Consider the following 22234-nt stretch of genomic DNA (forward strand, 5'->3'; position numbering starts at 1 on the left):
CTGGCCTTGTGAGCTTTCTAATAAATTCTTGCTTTCTTTCCACCCAGAAATATCACAAAAACAGCCTTTGTTTGGCTGGAACAAAGGTGTGCCCTGAAGCGTGGGAATGAAATATAGGCAAGGTTTTCCTAACCTCAAAAATGTTTTGATTTGAGATTTGGGAGAAAGTTTAGGTGCTTCTTATTCTACCTGAGCCAGATCACACATCTGTTATTTAGGTCTGCTTGGTATAGACACAATAGCTTGGTTGAAACCTGGAGATGTAATGGGTCACTGGATCAGAGAGATACAGTGGCTTAGGTGAAGATGGCAATGACTTTGTAAGACACAAATAGAATGTCTGAAGCTAACAAGGAACATCGATATCGATTTGTGTATGGATTTGCAACTCGTTATGACCACTTAATTAGGCCCTGTTCCGGGAGTACACTGAAGTAAATTATTTAGTCCATCTCTATTCAGGACAGCACTTGAGCACACGCTTAGCATTAAATATGCGCTGAGCCTGTACGGGGACATTTTGTGAATTGGAGTCTTAGAGTCTTTATATACATATACATGGGGGGAGGGATAGTTCAGTGGTTTGAGCATTGGCCTGCTAAACCCAGCATTGTGAGTTCAATCCTTGAGGGGGTCTCTTAGGGATCTGGGGTGAAATCAGTACTTGGTCCTCTAGCAAAGGCAGGCGGCTGGACTCAATGACTTTTCAGGGTCCCTTCCAGCTCTATGAGATAGGTATAGCTCCATTTTTAAAAAACTATATAAATATTACATTACAGTATCAAAATTTTATGTATATGTATATATGTGTGTATATATACACACACATATATATACATACACACACACTGCAACTTTCCATTTAGATATATTTTCATTCCTATGACACGGAAAATAAATTTTCATTTTATATGCATTCAAGAGTACCAATAATAGTTTTGTAATTAAGTTATTAATTGTATAAGAAAAATAACTACATTAGTTAATCCAGCTCAGATATTTAAGGTAAAACTGTTAGCTTCTTACAAGCTATGAACAATATACCGTATGTTTAGGAACACAGCAATGCATAGACGCGTGCCTGTTCTCAAATACCCTCTTCTGCTTCTCTGCCTCTCAGGGATAGTGCTTTCCGCTAATTTAATTACTTGCAAAACCTTTGGTCATTAACACCCAACCTAAAGTCTGTTGCAGGTCACAGACTATTAAAAAAATAAACAGTCTCTGCTCCCTAAACAAAGCTGTATTTAGCCGCAGATTCGATCAAATCCACAACACCACTGGGGGAAGCCTATTGCCATTGTGTTCACTCTGTATCAATTTCTAGTGGCTACAGCATTCTTAATTCTTTGCCCTTTAACTCTGTGTGGAGTTTCTAGACACAATGAAACATCCCAGAGGTAGCTGCATTTAGATGATGGTTGGAGAGACATTTGTGTGCACGTGAGGCCAAGATGTCTAGTCGTGAAGGTGAAATTCACCTTTGTGCCGAGGGCCAAACCTATGCACCACAGAACTCCTATGGAAATCCTTCAAATAAGGGAGACTTAAGTGCAGAGGAGATTTTGTATTGGCGTTTTGCACAGGAGTGGATTTCACCCTAATCAAGGCTAACTCCCATTGACTGCTAAGCACTTTGGGGTGTACAAATGTAAAAGCCACATGATGCTCATTAATTATCATTATCATCAGGAACCTTAACAAGGCATCTGCATTTGCTCAAAGTCCGTTTAAAGTTTTTGCATCTGTCTTTTATGGGACTCTCTCTAGGAGGGGGTAGCTACAGATGTTCTACAGAAATCCAAGGATTGAGATATATTTTTGTTACCTTCCTCTTACCATGATCTGGAATGGGTTCCATTAGGGACATAATGCAGCAGCTGCTCCACCTCCTTTGCACAGCCCACCCCAAGACAACATAAATAAGCCACAATCTGCTTTGCAAATTTTGCCTCTTGGAGCAGGGCTAGTTAGAGAATGATACATAACTAAACCTGAATGCATGTGTTCACACAGAGATAGCCCTCTCGGGCTGCCTGTAGTAGGGATATTTTATGGCGTTCATAATATTTTCTGGGTTTTGAAATGCAAAGCATATGTTTAATATTCTCCAAATTTACACATTGCACTTGCTGGAAGTTTTGCTCATTCTGGCCCCAGCATAAACCTCCCTTTTAAATACAGAGCCAGGCAGAGAAAGAGACAGACACCAAGCTCTGCCATCACAGCTTGCTGGCAGCCCTGCTACTGAAATCCAAAATTGCTGGGTGTGCTCCTCGCCTGCTTTGATTTTATGAGGCAATAAAAGTTAATGATTTCCTTGATGACTAGATAATCCAAATTAACATCCAAACAAAGGATAGAAACTTGACAGCCTGCAGATCATGGAAGAGGAGAATGTAAACAGTTGGAAATGCTCCATATTCTAAACCAAATTAATCCAGGGAGTAAAACCATTGAAGTAGATTGGATGAGTGTGGCCCTCTACAATCAGGAGCGGGGGAGAGCATGGTTTGTGAGTAACAGACTATAAAAATACAGAAGAAAAGCAGGTTTCTTTGGTCTCTGCAACCAACATGCAGCAACCTATCAAAACCAAGTCACCCGTTTGGTTCAGATACTGCATGCCTATTGTACTCCAATGCAAGGTGCTCAATCCTGCATCTCTTGTCCAGGTAAATAGTCCCCTCCACATCAATGAGCCAACTCACTTCTGCAAGGGGTGCAAGATCAGGCACTTTGTTATGGTTTGACATTTATGGAAAACCAGTTGCATCCTGTCTGATGTGTAGATTGTGAGCTTTCTAGGGCAGGAGCTATCTGCTTTGTGCTTTGTCTGTATGGTATCTCGCACAATAGGGCCCTGATCCTCTGGTCAGGTTCTAGATGCTGCGATAATACAAACCATCAATAATAGTAAAATTAAACTAATAAACATTTGTGGTTTTGGGCATTGGGGAGTTTTGCCGAGGTTTCGTTGTGATACAGAATGAGCTAGACGTGTTCCACCACAGGCATTTCATTAACAACCTTGGGAAAGATGGATTGTAGAGATACAGGGGAATGAAAGAGACAAGTAGATGAATAAAAGCTGGATACAGAGCAGTGCTGAGCTCCTGCAAATGCAGCTAAATGTCAATGGACCTGATTCTCTTCTACTGGAAATCCAAACTCTATTTAAGTCAGCAGAGCTAAACTAGTGTCAAATGAGCATCGCATGAGATCAGAATCAATCCCATTGGGAGTTTCAGGATCAGGTCCTAAAGGAGCCAGTCAAATAAGTTCATGCACACCGAAAAGACCTGTAGTGCCTTCCTAATCCTATTACATTGAATAATAGTTTCCCCAGTCTACAGGCAGGCTGGCTTCTTTTCAATACTATAGTTTTCTAAGACAACCAAGGACAGTGCGGAACTGAACAGAATCTCAAGAAGAGTGTCTATGCATGTCAACACCCAGCACGGGACGTTTTCTTCAACAGGACAAAATGACAGATGGTGATCAGAACAACCACTGGGCTTGAGAGTGCTTAGAGATGCAGAATATTTTAGGGCTTTATAATTTAGCCTTGTTTTAAGGGTCTGAAAAGTTCAGAAAGGTTCTAGTGTGAAGTGGATCCCCCACCCCAGCTTTTCAATTCTGGGCTCACACCAAAATACTAAAGATGGGCCTGACCCAGAAGCCCTGAGCTGGACATGTTCAGACTTGGTGGGAAGTTTGGATCCAGATGCAAACATCGTGTCTCATGCCCATATCTGTAGAATACCACAGGAAAGGCTGCTCTTGTGAGACTCCTACCCAGCACTGGCCATTAGAGTGTTGGAAATCACACCAGGACACCTGTTCACAGGAGGCTCCCAGCTCAGCTTTGCAAACTCAGGCAGCTGGATGAGATCAGCTGAACCACTAAATGAAATCAGTGGAAGGACTCCCAGAACCAGATTCTGAAGGTATTTAGGCACATAAAAATACAGACAGTGCCTACTGGAATTTTCAAAAGTGCCTACGTGCCTAACTCCCACTAGACACCTATCTGCATCTATAGATGCCTAAATACCTTAAAAAATCTGGCCCCTCCATTGTCTTCACTCAGCATGAGTGTCTTTTCCCCTCTAGGCCAGTGTCTGTAAGCCCCAGGAGCGACATTACTGCATTGTCCAAAGACAGTAAAGTTGTTTAATGCAGAGAGATCGTAGGAATGTTCATGGGTTTTTTGCAACCAGAGCAGAATGGGATAGGGGTCCTGGAGACCAGCATTTCTCTGCCTAGAATGGCCCAGCTCCTCCCTACCTGCCTCTGGCTGGTGCCAAGTATGTCCATAAAGAACCACACATTTATATTATAGAAAACACTGATATAATTAGAGATTTAATGAACGCTTTACAAAATATTGGGGATTTGTTAGGTCTCTCATTACACATTTTAACAAGCGTGTTCTCCATGAAGGGGCTTCTGTGTCCCGAGGCAGCATACAGTGCACATTGTGCCGTGCATTGCTTTGATTACGACTCATTTTTATTGAGTAATAGATTAGAAATGCACATAAACCCCCCAGAAATGGCCTGGACCTGTGTGTCAGGGCCATTCTAAATCCGCACAATGCTTTTCAGCCATGTCTTTTCCCTCTGATTCTGCTGCAGGAACCTCAACATGATTGGTGCGCTTGCACCCAGACTCCAATCACATTACAGTTTCACCCAAGCACCTTGTTTCTTGCTAAAAGAATATACACATTCTGCATGTTTAAAGCTCGGAGTGTCCCTAGCAGATAGCATGATGCAGGGACCAAAGCAGGGAGCTAGGAATCAGGACTTCTCACTGAGCTCTGTTCTGTGACTCTGGCCAACCCACTTAGTGCCCCATGACTCAATTTCCCCCCTGTAAAATGGCGACTCTAACACTTACCCTTCCTCTGTAAACTGCTTTGCGCTCCTTGTAGGCACGTTGCTCTCTATATAGTAATAAATGATGAATTGTTAATCGTTGCAGGATTGAAAGAGCCAGGGGAAACGTGCATTGCTTTCTGCCTTAACTGGAGACGCTAGCACTGCATGTGGTGGGCTGCCATGAATTGCAAAGCCCACCATTTTACTCTGATTTGAAACAATGGCAGTTAATAATGTGCAGGTCAATAGGACCCCGTCAGCCTCTGACTCCCATTGAAACCAATGGGAAAACTCTTTCTGGCTTCAATAGCACAGGATCAAGGCCACTATGTTAGACAGAGGAAGAGTGAACTATCTGTCCATATGTCAGAACCACTGCCACCGTTTGCCTACTGAAGCTGCAGCTTGCTACCTCATATACCCTGTCCCCTAAATCACTTGATTTCCAAAAGACCACAAAGCATCCTCATAACAATGTTCCTCTACCACATCATGCACCTTCCCCCGGGGAAGCAACATTTACTGGATGTACAGGCATTGTAAAAAAATTTTTTTTAGATCCCATCCCCAGGGGACAATTACAATCAATCACACTTGTATTCAGATCCAATTTGCTGCCAAGAAATTTACAGACCAGCGGGATTTACACATGAAGAATGCCTGTTCGTAAAGCACATACTAGATGGAAAGGCGAAGTCCCTGGTATGAAATTCTGATTTGTCATTGATTTTTAGGGGCAGTAGTTTCCTCTTCACTCACTGGCCACATTCTTGTGGAACACGTACCTGGACTGGGACAAAGACAATTATGCAAGATTCCAGTTAACCGGCTTATGGTTATGTTTATTGTTAATATATATTGTGTTGTAAATGCAGATATTGCGCCAGTGAGGGCTGAATAAGAACCTGAATAGAATAATCAAAAGCTAAAACATGCTAAACCCCTGCTCATAGTTTAAAGGCCCTAACACAGGTACAGCTCAGTGGCACATGGCCTTTTGAGCTAACAATGCTTCACCAGCTAGGAGAGTTTGGCAAGTTTTGTTGAAGGAAGGTCTAGAGGGGATTTGGTGCATACCGATTAAGAGACTGTTCCAAATGTAAGATATGAAGATCAGAGCAAGTCAAGAAGACAAAAGTGATCCTATGAGAGCTACGGGACTCAGAACTGATTCTTCTTGATGCATGTAAGAGACGGAAACCTGGCTTCCAAAGCACAAAGGTCTCAGTACAACTACACACTTACTTCTATACACATGCTTAAACTTAACCATGCTCTTAAGTGCTTTGATAGTTTTGGGCCTAAGCCCACGGAGGAGAGAAACTGAGTGGTAGATGGGACTGCTCACATGCTTAAAGCTAAGTGTGTGCTCAAGTGCTTTGATGAATGGGGCCTAATGGAAGATCAGAGAAGTTGAACTCATAGGAGAGGGCATAGTTAGTCAGGTTCATTGTAGCAATCTTTCTGCTGGGTCTGAACTGAAACACTTGGCAGTGGCCACCGAGTACTTGTGGTGGGTTTCTAGACTGAAAAGACTATTGGCCTGGTCCAATAGGGTAGCACCCTTGTTCACTGAGAAATTCCAGTACAGTCACATCCTCAAGATCTGACAATCCTCTGTCAGATCACAGGAGAAAAGTTGAATTGCAGCATGTTTGACATATACACACACAAACAACCCAAAGCAAAACAAACAACAGAACAAATAGATAACGAAAGTCCCAATCCTCTACATCCTCAGATGTTCAGCTTTGGTAAAGCACCAGCTATTACTTTCACAATACTTGCATTCATTACCTTCCTTAAAAACAGTGCACTGTGTCTGGAAAACAGGAAGTAAGCCATAAATCTCTAGTTTAAAAGCCATCTGAAGCCTGTGGACCAGATATGTTCTCAATCAGTAGTCAGGCAGTAAATAAACATTTATATACAGCAACTGCTCTCAACCACCCTGACCTCCGGCTATTACAGGGCACATAAAGAGGAAATTTGTTTAGTCCCGTAAAAGCCCAGGCAATATATCAATAGATTATTAAAAATGGAAACAATGTAGGCTAATGGATTATATTGATTTTAATAAGCATAAGTATATGGGATGCAAAGATAAGAGTAATATATTACATCCTACCATGCTCACCTTTTGAGGGTATCTCCTAAAATTAACTTAAACTAGCTTCATTAAAAATGTAAAGTACCAGATTTTCCCTTGACAAGCTGACACATTTTTGGCCAAGGGTTTTAAGCAAATTGGGGATTTTGCCTTTCATTTTTGTCTGTGAATCTCGAATGCAGTAGATAAGTTAAACATGTGGAGGGAGAGAGAGAGAGAGAGAGAGAGGACAGAAGAATTTTCAAGCAATTGTCAGTTTTCAGAAGACTTGCTAAGTGAAAATGCACTTATGCTGCTGGTATTTTCCATTTCATATGGAAGCTATGACAGTTCTCTTAAACAGGAGCTCCTATATTTTACACATTAATTCTTCATTTATAATCTAGCTATTACTGGAGGTTTGGACCTAATTTTCCCAAAGTGACCTCTGCGTTTGACACATGTGTAGTCCCAATGAGGTCAAGTTACTCAATCATTTGCAGGAACAAGGGGCCAATACTACAAAGAGGACTGTGATTTGCAGAGTTTCTGACAATGCCCAAACCCAGTAATGCCAGTGATGGTGCAAAAATAATGCATTTCTAGAAGATTTCCACATCCAAATATTGTGGATAAGTTGGGATAAGCTATGAAAGTCTGGATGCTTCTCTGACCATTTTGAAATTTGTCCAGTGCTGGTTATAATATTTCTTTTCCTCTGTAATTCCAGCAATGGGCTTTATTTTCCAGAGATGATTCTTACATGAAAACCCTAATTGTTCACCTTTGATTTGCCTCAGTAGCTCAGACAACATTCAGCATTATTCTGAAAAATTACTTAGTTTTTTCCACCAAGTAGAAGGCTTTTGGAAGTTTAGGAATCTTACAAGTCAGGGGTTCCCAGAGACCATAGGATATCAAGGCTTAGCAGAAATTAAGCCAACTGCAGCCCTGCACTTAAAATCAAATCCGTAACAGCTCTGCAACTGGCTCTTAGGTGTGGAGGAAAGTATGAAATCTATGAAAACATTCTCAACTTCACCTTAAAAAACAAGTGCATTCAGATCATATTTTAGTAAATGTAATTACACGTCTAATCTATTTTAGTGATTATAAATAAATGGATTAAATGCAAAAATCTTGTTCGGCACTAATGGAAACCCAGACATTAACTCTTAGGCCTTTCATCCAGTTGAAGGGAATATTCTCGGTCAGCTGCAATAGGTGTGTATTTCTTAATACGTATTTCATCGCTCAGTTCAGTGATCCTAAATTCACATTTGTCTCAAAGATTATACAAGGTACGTGGAAATTTCTGATTTCAACATTTCTTCATCACCAGTTATGATAAAATATGAAAAAGCAAATATTTTTCTTGTTGATTTTTCTTTCTAGTGAGATTTCTGAATGGAGTTATTCAGCTCCAAGGGACAAAATTCTGCCTTCAGTTATGGATGCACCATTCTCACTGACTTGTGCTAGAGTCATGCATATGTTTGAGAGTCAAATTCAGCCTTTGATGTATGTATTACTCGTTTTGCTGGTTATTGCTCACTTTTGATAATTTATTATTAGTCTTTTTACAAAATATGACTACAGAAATACCAGACCATTCAAAAGAATGATTTCCCTGAATATACTTTTAACTGAAAAAAAGAAATGCAGCAGCAATACAGATAGCAGAAAAGGCCTGTACCTACCCTTCCATAGATGATACTACAGCAATAATAAGCATTAGCTTTAATATAGCACTTCGATGTCCAAAGCACTTTTCATGGGACATGTCTGTAAGATGGGTAGGTATTATTATTCCCCTTGTACAGAAGGTGAATCTCAGCCATATATTAAGGCCAAATATTTTATAGCTTCACAGATTTTAATGCCAGAAGCAGCGGCGGCTCCAGGCACCAGCGCTCCAAGCACGAGCCTGGGGCGCAAGCCACGGGGGGCGCCTTGCCAGTCCCTGCAAGGGCGGCAGTCAGGCAGCCTTCAGTGGCTTGCCTGAGGGAGGTCCGCTGGTCCTGCGGCTTCGGCGGTGGGTATGCCGAAGCCGCGGGACTGGGGACCTCCCGCAGGCAAGCCGCTGAATCCGCGGGACTGGGGACCTCCCGCAGGCAAGCCGCTGAATCCGCGGGACTGGGGACCTCCCGCAGGCATGCCGCCAAAGGCAGCCTGCCTGCCGTGCTTGGAGCAGCAAAAAAGCTAGAGCCACCCCTGGCCAGAAGGGACCATTGTGATCGTTTAGACTGATCTCCTGCATAACACAGGCCTGAGAACCTCACCCAGTAATTTCTGCACCAAGCCTAAAACTTCTGTTTGAACTATTATAGCTTAACTTTTAAAAAGACATCCAGTCATGTTTTAAAGGCTTTACATGATGGAGAAGCCTAGGTACAAATGTTCCAGTGGTCTATTACCCTCGTTGTTTAAAACTGGCCCCCCGATGACACGTGCCTTTAATTTTGGGTGGCCAGTTTGAGATTCTTTTCAGCCATAACGAACACCCACAACTCTAACTAAAGTCAGTGGGAGCTGCAGGTGCTCTGCACCTCTGAAAATCAGGATCTTTCCAGGTGTCTCATATGGAGGCCCCTCCAAAAAATCAGAGTCCACTTTTAAAAATGTGGTTGCAAGTGACCTGACCAAGGCCACACAGGTGGTCAGTGGCAAAGCTTGTCCTAGAACCCAGATCTCCAGCCCCCAACCTAATCTACTAGATGACGCGGCCTGCTCATAGCATACCTCCTAAGGGAAACTAGTGTTATAATGCACTACCTGGAGCTCTTACAGAATGTTCATCCCACTCATGAGTCCCTAGCTGCTTGGAATGGAAATTCAGTCCAATATTTATAGCACAGTTCAGCCAAGTCCAAAACCCTAAATAGGAACATCCATGAAATTTAGAGAAATTCAGATCTAACTATGGCCCATTTTCTAATTCATAGTCAGAATGTGCCGCAGTCATTTTATTGTAACGATCAGACGCTACTTAAAAACAAGCAAATGCAGTGGGGTGACCAGATGTCCCAATTTTATAAGGACAGTCCCGATTTTTGGGTCTTTTTCTTATATAGGCTCCTATTACTACGCCACCCTGTCCCAATTTTTTGCATTTGCTGTCTGGTCACCCTAAAGTGCAGAGCAAACCTCAGATGTTTAAGATTAACATCCGGAAGTTTGAAAACATATGGGACAATGGCGCAAACTACCTGAACCTCCTGAGTTTGTAACAATGGAGTGGAAGGGTTACAAAACAGGATCTCTCTTGGTTTCTCATCACTCCCAGTTTTGATTCTGTCTAGACACCAGAAGTGAAAACAAAAAGTATCCAAAGCTTTACAGAACTTTTGGTCAGACCATCGAGTTTGGTTAAAAAAAATGGGCAGAGATTTGAGTTGGTGTCCTATCTTCTATGTATTGATTCACCCTACATTCCTTCCAACTTCAGGGAATAAAACTAATCTTTGTGTGACCTTCCATTTACCAGAAACTTTTCATCTATTTTTTTCCCATAGCACAAAAAAGTTAATTTGTGATATTTTTAATGTCATGCTTCTTACTGAAATAATAATTTGTGATGGCTGATAATGGGTGATTTGCAGTTTCCAATGGCTCTAGTCTCTTCCTTTGCAATATGGTGTTCTACATGTTTTCTGAGGAGATGGAAAGAATACAAGACTGAACCTATAGCAGAGTTACACCACTGCTGCTTGGCCCCCTAACAGTAGAAATAACACCCTTGCAAAATGCTAAATACCTCACGAATTACAGTAAACTGTAATTATAAACTACCGTGTTAATGAGGTTTGATTGCCTGTTATTTGTGAGGCCACCTGTAACTGCAGTTTACATTTTATAGCATATTGAAGTTAATGATCTGTTTTGAGAAGATCGCTAATAGTAAAAATGCACTTTTATGAACACTTTTCGCAATTTCAATTTGTTACCTAGAAACCAAATGTGTCCACAAAGTATTTAACCTAGTCATTGTGCCTGATCCATTTGATTCCTTGCCTAACAATGCTGCTTCGCTTCAGTTCTGATGCTGAGCTTTATGCAGGAGGCCCCAGCTTTCTTAATTAAGGAGAGTGGCATCTGAAGTTTTATGCTTGACCTTTAGTCAACATTATTTTGGTAAGTCTCTAAGAGGCCTAATTGTGTCATTCATATACTTAAGGGCTAATGTAGCTAGTGGAGTAGTACAGGAGGCAATAACTAGCTTTTATGAGAGATTGCCTGGGCAAAGCTAAAGCATTTGGATAACTGCAAAAGCCGTTTATTGACACAACGCTGCAATGTCACTAACACCATTGTATTCTATAGTTCTCTACAACAAGAAGAGAGCTTCAACAAAAAGCACCGCACAGAAGAAAAGACAAACCATCGATTTTCTTCCTTTGTAGGAATCCTTCCAGTTCTGTGTGCTCTTCTTCATAGACCTTGCTTTAGGGGACATGGCTTAAGTGACTCATTTTTTGAAGGCAGGGCTAAAAAGAGAACAGTTGCTGGAGAGTTTCGGTGCATGTGGAAAAGGAGTAAAGTGATGTGGTACACAGAATGTCAATGGGCATGTCTACACTGGGGGGAAAAAAAAGCCATGCCAGTGAGTCTCGGAGCCCAGCTCAACTGACTTGGGCTCATGGAGCTCACTCTATAGGGCTAAAAATTGCAGTGTAGATGCTTGGACTCAGGCTGGAGCTTGGGCTCTGTGACCTGGCAAGTGGGGAGGGCCCGAGCCTGAACGTCTACACTGCTATTTTTAGCCCCACAGTGCGAGCCTGGGTCAGTTGACCAGAGCTCAGACTTGCTGCCATGTAGACATACCCAAGAAGGGGAATTTGGGTGACATTTGCGAGTTAACATTTGGTCAGGAATCAGGATCACTAAATCAAGTGAACATCATCTTGAGAGAGCTGCGGGTAATTGCCAACTTGGGTAGACATACATCTGCTCGCTCTGGTTGAGCTAACGCACTAAAGAGAGCAGTACAGCTGCAGCGGGATGGCTGGTGGCTCAGACGAGCCGCCCGAGTATGAGCCTGTCTCACGGACACATGCTCGGGCAGCCAGCCTGAGCTGCCACCCATGGCCTGTTGGCTACACTGCTCCCTTTAGAGCATTAGCTCAACCAAAGCTAGCAGGTGGTATGTCCACCCAAGCTGGAAACTACACCTCTAGCTGCAATGCAGATGTACCCAGAGCGGGTTATTCTCTTTCTGTGCCACCACAAGTAATTCCCGCTCCAAACTCTCCCCATCTCTCACCAGCATAAACCTAGCCTCACTTTCAGCTCTGTGCAGTAGTCTTGGGGTCAGCGCTGAGCAACCTGGCAGGTGGAGATGACACAAAGCCTGATACTTTAAGGACGTTTGAGAGAAAGTTACCCAAGAACTGCTTCCAGTTTTGACCAGCTCAGCACAGCATGGCCAGAGGCTCCCTTCTTCCTGGTTCCCTGGTAGACATGCTGCTTACACACCGCAAGTGTCTTGCTTTGAGTCTCAGATATGGCAATGGACCAGGTGCACATGTAATGCTACCGCACTGTGTATGCTGCACCCCCTCTGATGGCTGGTCCACACAGAGGATAGTTGCCTACTACTGCTGTCATCAAATGAAGCTATTCCTAGAGCTGATGTGATGGAGGTCTGTTTTGTGGTGCTGAAAGTCTCTGGTTCAATATCTGCTGATGGCCCATGCAGAGGATCATTCTGCACACACAGAACAAGTCCAAAAGCCAGGCAGAGACCACTGCTTAGGGCTTAAGACTAGCTTGGTACCTAGTGTCAGATTAGCAGTATAACTAGGGCAAAGAGCTCTGTTATAAGAAAAGTTCAACGCCTGCTGTCATTAAGATGCAGCCTTGGGCCAGGACTGCTGAGATGCTGAGCACATTTAATTCCCATTGAGCTGAGCGTCCTGCAGGATCAGACCCATCTTTGGCGAGAGAGGGGGAGGAGGAACACAGGTGTGCCTGCTCATTCAAGTTCTTCCCTCGTATCTTGTTTCAGAACATCACCTCTGTGGTAAGTTAGTCCTAGAGTCACACAGACAAGCATAACCTGCGGAAGGTTTGGGGTTTTTCACTTGTGATCTTGCTCTTTCTTTGCCTGTCTCTGCTCTAGCATTTCCAGACACGCCCAGGCCCACCTGCCATTTGATTCCACTATTGGGCACACTGCAGAAAATGTTTGGGAACCTCTCCTGCTCATTTACGTGTGATCTCTTAATTTAATTCCAGCAAATATGTATGCATTTACCTTTCAGTGCTGTGTGGAAAGGGAGTTAAAAGCTTTGCATCATAAACAGTTTACTGCTAATATGCCATATACAGAGTGGAATATACTTAATGCATCATCTATTCAAGTTAAACATACTCAAAACTGTCACAAAATATTAACGCTGATATGAAGCTATTAGAATAAACGCCATTCCTCCCAAACAACAGGCTCTAAATGCGGATTACCAAGGTTGTTGTCAATTAGAAAGATACATTAAGGTTTTATCCCTTTTAAAAAATAAAACAAACAAGAGTTTTATAGTGACAGGCACTTCAAAAAGCTGGTGTTTGTAAGTTTAAGGGCAAGTCAATAAGGCATGGCTAATTGGAGAACAAATTGACATTCATAAGCTGGTGTTTAACATGACTATGGTAAACAGGGTAATAGACATTTAATGCACTGGACAGGGCTGGTGAACAGCCGCAACCCTGGTTGAATAATGGAAAAGGACCAATTGAGCAAATTCGAAGTGCAAACAATCTGATTTCAATCTGCTTAGCGGGGATCATTGACAAGCTCATAGCTATTATAGACTCATTCGGGATGTTGTCTTTAAAGAATGCGTCTGTCATCCAAAAGAGAACAGAAATCTACATAATGGCAAATGAATCCGGGTTACTAAGTGCACATAGTGATAAGGCTCAGGAGGGTAAATACGAATGGCTGTTTAGAACTGATATATATCTGAAATAACAGCAAGCAATCAGCAAGCAATTGGCCAGCATATTACTTAATGGTGTATTATCTTATTATAAAAGTTATGAGTTATGTAAAACAAAGGAGCCACTGATGCTGGGTTTGCTCTTAACACAGAATTCTCTTGTCCTTGTAAGATGTGCTGTCTTTTGTAGTATAGGTAACAGGAATGCATTTGGGGGAATTTTTTGGAACCCAGTTTAACTTAGATTCATAGATGTTAAGGCCAGAATGGACCATTATCATCATCTAAGTCTGACCTCCTGCAGAGCACAAGCCAGAGAATTTCATCCAGTGATTCCTGCATCCAGCCCATAACTTCTGGATGAGCTACACCATATGTTAGGAACTCATCCAGTCTTGATTTAAAGATGTCAAATGATGACAAATCCACCCTATTCTTGGTAAGTTGCTCCAATGATTAAATACGCGTATTATACATTATTATTATTATTATACATGCTAGGGTTGAGAGGGTTTGACCCTTTGAGTTCTCTTTAAGGGTGGCTGGAGGGCTTGAGGAGGTGTTGGGAGGAGGGGGGAAGGTGGAGAGTTGACATCTACTCATTCTTCAGCTAGCCTGTAGCAGTCAGTGGTAGCACTGAGATTGTTGGCCAGGGAGAGTAGGGGGGAAAGCCTGGAGCACAGAGAGATGCCCCACTGGACAACAGAGCCTGAAACATGAATGGTATGACCTTCAAAACAGATAAAGGCCTAGACTTGAGCTGGAAGGATAAATTCAGCTCTCTCATTTAAGAGCTTCAGATTTAAACCCTAGGAGTCACAGGTATGAAGAATAGAAGAGAGATAAGTGTCCCCTTGGTCTTAGGGCAGAAAATAAGATGTTTGAAGTACTGAGAGAAAGCATGACAAAGAGAGTAGATAAATAGATACTGGGGAATGGAGAGGGAAAAGGAACTACCCTAGTGCAAAAAAATCAGCAATCACAATGAAAAACTGAGCATTTTCTTCCCACAGTCATTATGCTAGCCAAGATATTTATAGAATTTCCCCTATAAGGAATATGGCAAAGATCAGACTAAAGGTAAACAGTGAATGTCCATGTTTTAATGGCATCCTTTGTTCCACTTGGGGAGAGGATCTATAGAAACAATCAGCCCTATCACTCATGCTGCAGCCATTGCCACCCACGCATATTTTTCAATAAGCTGGAAGGCTTCAACCTCTTTACTGAAAGAACGGGGTTGATACTAGAACTGAAAATTGGATGGGAGAGTGGAGTCTTCCCTGCAGTCAAAACTGCAGTCAAAATTTTGAAATTTGGAATTTTTTGACCAGCTCTTCGGTCATGTATTGTCCAAAACTGATCAGAGTAGGTGGTATTTATTTGCTTAGTCACGGCCTAAGTTTTATTGCATTTTTATTCCACTGCTTGCTAATAACTATTTCCCATTGCAATGAAAGCTCCAAGCCTAGCATTCAGGGGATAACTACGAACTGAGGCTGTCAGAACCTTGAACCAAAAAGGGATGTAACTGGGCTAACTAAGGTCTCCATGTAGAATATCTAACTACAAGAACATACTGGGGGGAGGGGAAGACAGAGAGAGAGAGAGAGACAGCGTGTGCACCATGTGGGTTAAAACCCCATTCTTTAATTGTCTAGCATCTAATAATATCAGGTTACAAGTCAGACAGACTTCCTTATTTTCACTCCTTAACTTCAGCAACCAAAACAACAGTTCACACTAACAATTAATACTAACAATTAACATTGTGTCTCTGTCTAAAATTAACAAAGTCCAGCCATTAATCAAGTAACATCATGCTCTTTCCCCCATTTTGTCTGTGGATGAATCCGTTTATCATCCTATCGTGTGGGGCAAAAAGAGAGATGGGGGTTGCTGTGCACTTTCAAACCCCCTTTTCCAAGATTATTGTGCATTCTCCAAAAGCCCAGTCCCAGTGGAGAGACCACTTTACCGAGGGTCAGTAATGAGCTCCATATGTCATTTGACAAGGCCGTGATCTCTGCTTTAACTCCCCTCGATTTGTCAGCTGCGTTTGACACCCTTGACCAGGAGACTCCTTTAGAATGCTTGGGGAGTTTTTTCTTTTGTTAGATTCTCAGGGGCTGTTCTTTCTTGGTTTCATTCATTGCTTAATCCAAGTCTACAATTTATGGCTACAAATAATTCCTTCTCAAACACTTACTTGCAGTGTTACAGAGTCCCTTGGAGGCTCCCTTCTAAACTCTTTGTTCTACCATGTTTACATATTGTCTTTTGGTTCTAATTTCTATCCCCGAAAGTTTGGGTCACTGTTACACAGATATCAAACAACCCTATTGTTGCACAGAAATCATTGCCAGGGTCATTTGTTGCTCTTTGGGACACTTTCAGCTTGATTTTTGCCTCTGTTATTCTGGTTTCACGCTGGTGATACTCTATTGGCTTCAGGGGAGTTACTCCTGATTTACACGAGAATAAGGGAGTTCAGAGTCTGGTCCAGAATTGTCAGAAGAAAAAAATACTGTTTTAACCCTATACCCCCACTGGTATCATCCTCCCTACTAGTGACTGCATAAAACCTTCTCCTTTCCCATTCTAATCGCCGCCTCCTCTTCAGAGTCTTGGATCCTGTCCAATCCCAATTTAGCCTTTGAAGACTCACTTAAATAGACCAACAAGACACTTTGTGTCATTGCAGAAATATTTTCCTGCTCAGACGTATTGCCCAAAATAGATCTGGGAAGATTTCTAGATGTCTCTATATTAGGGATGGATGAACCAGAACGGATAAAATAAGCTGCAGCCCTTTGCCAGTGAATGGGCAAGCTTTTTCCAAGCAAGTCTTGGGGGCTCTTGTTAGCCAAAACCTGGGTCTCTGATGAACAGGATGGTAGCTGCATTACTAATACACAAAATCTTGCTTTGTAGTATAGAAAAAAAAGTCACAAGCATTTTCTCTCTGTGTGTTTGTGAATGAGTGTGTGAGAGAGAACTCCCAGTATAGTGTGTTCCCTAAAGATAACCTAATTTAGTTTTGCTGGTATATATGGGCCATAAGGTTAATAAGATTGATATTTGCCCAAGTCTCTTAATGCCTGCAAATTAACTAACCACACACAGCTAAATGGTGGAAACACAGTTGTGAAGGATGCTTTCTCTGAAGCATTGACTCATGTAATTGATGACAATGGTTTACTTTTGAATTGGTCCCTGTTAGATATATAGGGAGGCTGTATGAATTGCATATCCTCTATTGCTAAGTGACAGCCACGATTAAACAGATGCTCACCAGGGTATTATCCCTTATGCAAACAAATGATAATTTCCTTCATAAGGGGCCTGACTCATAAGAAATTACATATGTGTGCGCTGTGTGATTTGCAGTGGAGATCTTACTCACAAGATAGGACACACAGGGCCCCTCGCTTACACTGGTGTAAATCAAGAGTGACTCCACTGAAGTTAGCGAAATTTTCACATTTGTAAATCTGGCGTAAGTGAGAGGAGAATCAGGTTCATGCTGTGTACCTGATTCCGATAGAAAAAGCAGAGGATGGGCAATCAAGAGTATCTTAAAGGACATTTGCAAGAGTTTCTTCAGGATCACAATGACAAGTCGAGTTCAGATGTAAGCATGAGGAAAAAGGCCTTCTTGGTCATCAAATGATGTCTGCGATCATATGTGTATTCCCATGCTGAATTTATATGGCGTTTTAGCCACTGAAAGGCGCCAATGAGCAAACGGCACAGCCCTCACTGATGTCTGGCTAGCTGCAACAAGAATTTGGCTTGCTTTATTCTCAGGTTGAATTTGGCCCAGCGGGCAACCCAGAGGTCAGTAAGAGACTGCAGACAACTGATCCAACACAAGAGATTACCCATAATGAACAACGATCAACAGACAAATAGGAAGGACGTATAGTCCCCTCATTAGGGTACTGGACTGTGATTCTGAAGACCAGGGTGCAAATCTTTGCTTAACCACAACCTTCTTGTGTGACCTTACATACTTCATTTAGTATCTCTGTTCCCAATCTATAAAAATGGGGATAAAACTGCTTACCTCACAGGAGTGTGGGGAGATTAAAGACAGTGAAGCCTGTGAGGTGCTCAGATACCATGATAACAGGGGCCAGATAAGGACCAGAGATAGAGAGATAAACAGCCTCCTGTGGTTTTTTGAGACATTAATTTCTGAGAATCCACCCATTACCCAAGAGGAGAACGGTCTATATACTGCCAAAAAAGGCTCAGGAAAAGGAGTGGCACAGGCCATATGGCAGCCCTCAAAATAATTAGGCTCATTAAAAAAATATATATAGGAAAAGTTTGGCTAAAAAAAAAAAAAAAAGCAGTGTGTCCATTAAAGCTGCAGTTTACATGGGTTTTATAAGAGGCACTCCAGCAACCACAGGTTTTTCATTAAAAGCAGCAAATATTTAAAGCTGCTTTTAAATAAAGCACGAAGTGTCCACTTGCAGGCTAAAGTGATGCTGGGGCAAATTCATCTTGGGTGTAAATCTACTTATATGGATGGATTTGCAGCAAAGACCAATTTGGCGCAATAAGTCCTGAATGAACACTCTTCTTCTACATGCTGTATTTTTCCAGGAGATTCCCTGATATACTCCCATTTTTTCCCCTTACAAATTCAAGTCCCTCCTTGAATCTCACTTGCCATAGTGACCCATCCCTGACTGGATCAGCTGGGGGAAGGGGGCTCGAAGGAGTTGTTCCTCATTCCCCGAGGTGTCATGGCCTCCAAAGTACTCCCAACCCTAGTGGGACAGGGAGTTTGGGACTCAGATCAAGACAGTGCTTAGCTCCCCTATGTGGCAGATATATCCCAAACCCAGTCATGTCTGTGACTTCTTACAGCATAGAGAAGATAAGTACATGCTCAATAAAAATGGGAAACATTTTATGGTTCCATGGCATTAGAATGCCCAGTGCTGGAATTAGGTCAGTTGTAACTAAAGCAGAATGTTTGTTGTAGAGCACTATAGAAACAACATGGTTATTGGAAGTTTATCAATATTGGTTTTCTTACAGTTGTTACATTATTGCTTCAGCCCAGACCAATCAACTTGCTCAATAGTCATTCTGAATTTTACATACAAAAATATACGCTGCCACATTGCTCAAACCAACATGACTATTAAACTATCCTTCCTCATTTCAAGATACAGTGTAGACAAGTTACAAAGGGAATAAGGTTTAACATGCTTTTAAAAATATAGCAATAATTGATAGACCTAGCTGGAAATTTTAAAATTTCAACACTTATTGAAATTTTGAACTTTGACTAAAAACAGTCAACATTTTTGTGAAAATTGCCCTTATTTTTGATCAGTCTCAATTACTATAGATGGGTAGAAAAATTCAAAACGGATTACATTTTTCATTGAAATTTTAACTTTCAACAAAAAAGGACATTTTAATGAAAATTTTTGCAAAATTTCCTCTTGTTGTCTGACCAGCACCAGGATCTTATTTTAATGCACAAAACAAATGACTGCCCTAAATTCAACAGCAGCAGAAGTTCCTCATGTCATTTTCTGCCAATGCACCCCAGCCCTGCTTCTCAGCATTATAGGGAAGTGCCTTTTTCAAGTCTATTTTATCCAAGTCTCTTTGCTGGCACTGCCAACAGCGTAACATTTTACTTCTAAATGGGGTTCATATCTTGATCTAAATCTGCTCCATCTCCAGTTTCTACAATATCATAAACTGCACCAATCCTACCCTTTCCAACCTGAGTCCAGATTTCTTTCAAGTCAGTTTTACTTCCCCTCAAAGTTAGCTTGCTAATCCAATAATACCTGAGTTATCAGAATCATATTAAAATCTTTTTATTGTCAGTTAAGATCACCACTAAGAAAATGATTAAAAAACAAATAGTATCTCCACTGCTATTGGTTTTAATGGGACTTCAAATGACAAAGAACAATATTTGGTGCTTTTGAATGGAAAACAATTGCAAAACATAGTTTCACATACATTTTTGTAATTAGAATTCCTCTTTAATTCTAGTTATTACACTGAAATCAAACTACTCCAGGATTGACCATGATAGCTCATGATGAAACTCTTGTGCATGCCCATTATTTTTCCTTGATAGTGTCTCTTCTTTATAAATATACCCATACAACCACAAGCACACATTTATAGGGGAGCATTGCTGCTTGGAAGGTTATGCAGATCTGAACAGCCGTGTTGGGTTTCTAAGACTTTTTTTCTTTTGTTTCGATTGCCTGTTTGTTTTGCTTTTTCTATGGTTTTCCTATTTAGAAGGTTTTTGAGTTCACAGGGCCATGTGTGATCTTCAGGTGAGTGTTGCTGGATGCCCATCTACAACAAAGCGAACCCCCTCATGGTTCCAAGCAGTCCACAGAAACAAAATCCAAGACAGAACCTTAAGCTGTTTATCTACTTGCATCTCTATTTCAGCTAGGAAAAACAGAGAGAACAAACAAACCGAAACGGATTCTGCCATAACACTTTTCCATCCTTCATCAGGGCCTTGGAACACTTTTGAAGATACTCTGCAGGTGAAAAAAAGGGTAACTTTATCAATGAAGGTGCTGAGCTGCTTTTGCCTGCCATGAGTTGTCATAACGAGCACCAAGGCCTCGATCCAGCAAAGCACTTAAGCATATTGAAATCAATGGGACTACTCATATGTTGCAAATGACACACATGCTTAAGTGCTTTGCTGGATCAAATCTCAAGTCATTACATGAAGGTCCAGTTGCAAAGGGGTTACTGTCTTTTCCGCATATGGAGACCAGTGCATTCTTCCCAGGAACATTGCTTTCGTCATCACTGGGTAGAAGGACATTTTCCCAAGCGAATTAGTCTGAGGGAGCTCTTCTCTTGTCTGGTTTTGGTGCACACTTTGCTTCAGCATGATGGATAACATTGTTCTATTGTCAGCGAGTGAGAATCAGCCTAGAAGCAACAGCTCTTCTCAGACAAAATGGCTTCTCTCAATAATAAATTCCCAAATCAGGAAACATCCAATGTGCCTTCTGCTTAATTCAGACAGTCCGCCCATGCTTTTGTAAAGAGGGTCTCTGCACAACAGACATCCCAGTTAATGAGCGAGTATTTGCTTAAGGCACTGGAATCAGAAAGGCAAACTACTGGTAGAGAGGTAGATATATTGGGATATAAAAGATCATGAAGGTTATTTTATGCAGAGTAAGGCAGGTACTGCATAGGGGTCATTCATTGTTCTGTTTTCATAAAGTCATTTAAGTAGCAAATGGCTCTTGAAACTGATACTATGATGTTGGAAGGCAGAGTGAATTAATGATGCAGGTGTAGGTTGTTGTTCCAAAAACTTTTTTATAGCAACAGTGGGAGAGGAGGAGAAGCGGGGGAGGGGCGGGGAGTTAAATAAAAAGGTTTGGTCTATGTTGCGTTTTTCTAATATTTGAATTTTACCTAAGATTACTCCTTCTCCTCTCTTTAATATATTGTTTTAAATAAAAAACACTAATAAATCTTGAGAGAAATATGTCATAGTGGAGCTTAAAATCTGTAGTGCAATATATAACAGTTCATAAAATATTCTATTCAAATAGTCAAAATTGTAGTGCATTTGGACCAGAAGTAGTTAACTGCAGGAACAGCATTTTATTAGCTACTAAAATTAAGAAAGAGTACTGCTGTTTCACAGCCAGATAATTAAGTACCGTTTTCTCTTTTTTAATATTATAAAATTAAACTTCCTGTTTAAAAGGCCTGGTGGGGACTGCATGCAAAGGGCTGTCTGATGAGCCCTCCGGGCAAATCCAGAAACACAACATAGAGCTTATTCACACAGACTTTAACGGGATGGAAAACACTGTGATGGGGGGAAAAATGCTGCAGTAAGCAAAAAATTACAGGTAATAAATCAGAGATCCATTTTTTCACATCATTTTAGCTAATCCATTAAATCTCATTGCAACAGGGTCTATCAGAAACAGAAGCCGCTGCTCTCACTTCTACATCTCCAAATGTTATTAAAACTGGATGAGCAGTGAAAGAACTCAATGACACCTAGTACACTGATGAGATGTTCCAGTTGCTCCTGACCCACCAGCTTTTTCTGGCTCTTCTTTAGTTAGCAATAGTTTTGCTAAATGTGTTCTTTAGGGAGGAATTATGCCCTTGCTCATGATTAGGCTAAAAAGAAAGTAAATATTATTTTACAGGGTGCTCTCTCTCTCTCTCATTGTCTAGCTCTAATAATTGTTAGTAACAAAATTCAGGTAGGATTAGCTACCCATAATAGGTATGTTTCTCTTATCCAGCAATCTCATCCC

At 41.5% G+C, this 22234-nt stretch overlaps 2 long non-coding RNA genes across 3 annotated transcripts in view; one reads left to right on the top strand and one right to left on the bottom strand.

The window, feature by feature from the left end:
• LOC120387958 overlaps positions 1–8448 on the top strand; it is a 55990-nt gene extending 47542 nt beyond the window's left edge. Inside the window, exon 4 of the long non-coding RNA XR_005590452.1 lies at positions 8371–8448. This is a non-coding gene — a long non-coding RNA (uncharacterized LOC120387958). The remainder of the gene's footprint in view (positions 1–8370) is intronic.
• LOC120387959 overlaps positions 1–22234 on the bottom strand; it is a 46795-nt gene that overhangs the window by 8939 nt on the left and 15622 nt on the right. The window lies entirely within an intron of this gene.

The sequence above is a fragment of the Mauremys reevesii genome, linkage group 21, assembly GCF_016161935.1.
Source record: "Mauremys reevesii isolate NIE-2019 linkage group 21, ASM1616193v1, whole genome shotgun sequence".
Lineage (NCBI taxonomy): Eukaryota > Metazoa > Chordata > Testudines > Geoemydidae > Mauremys > Mauremys reevesii.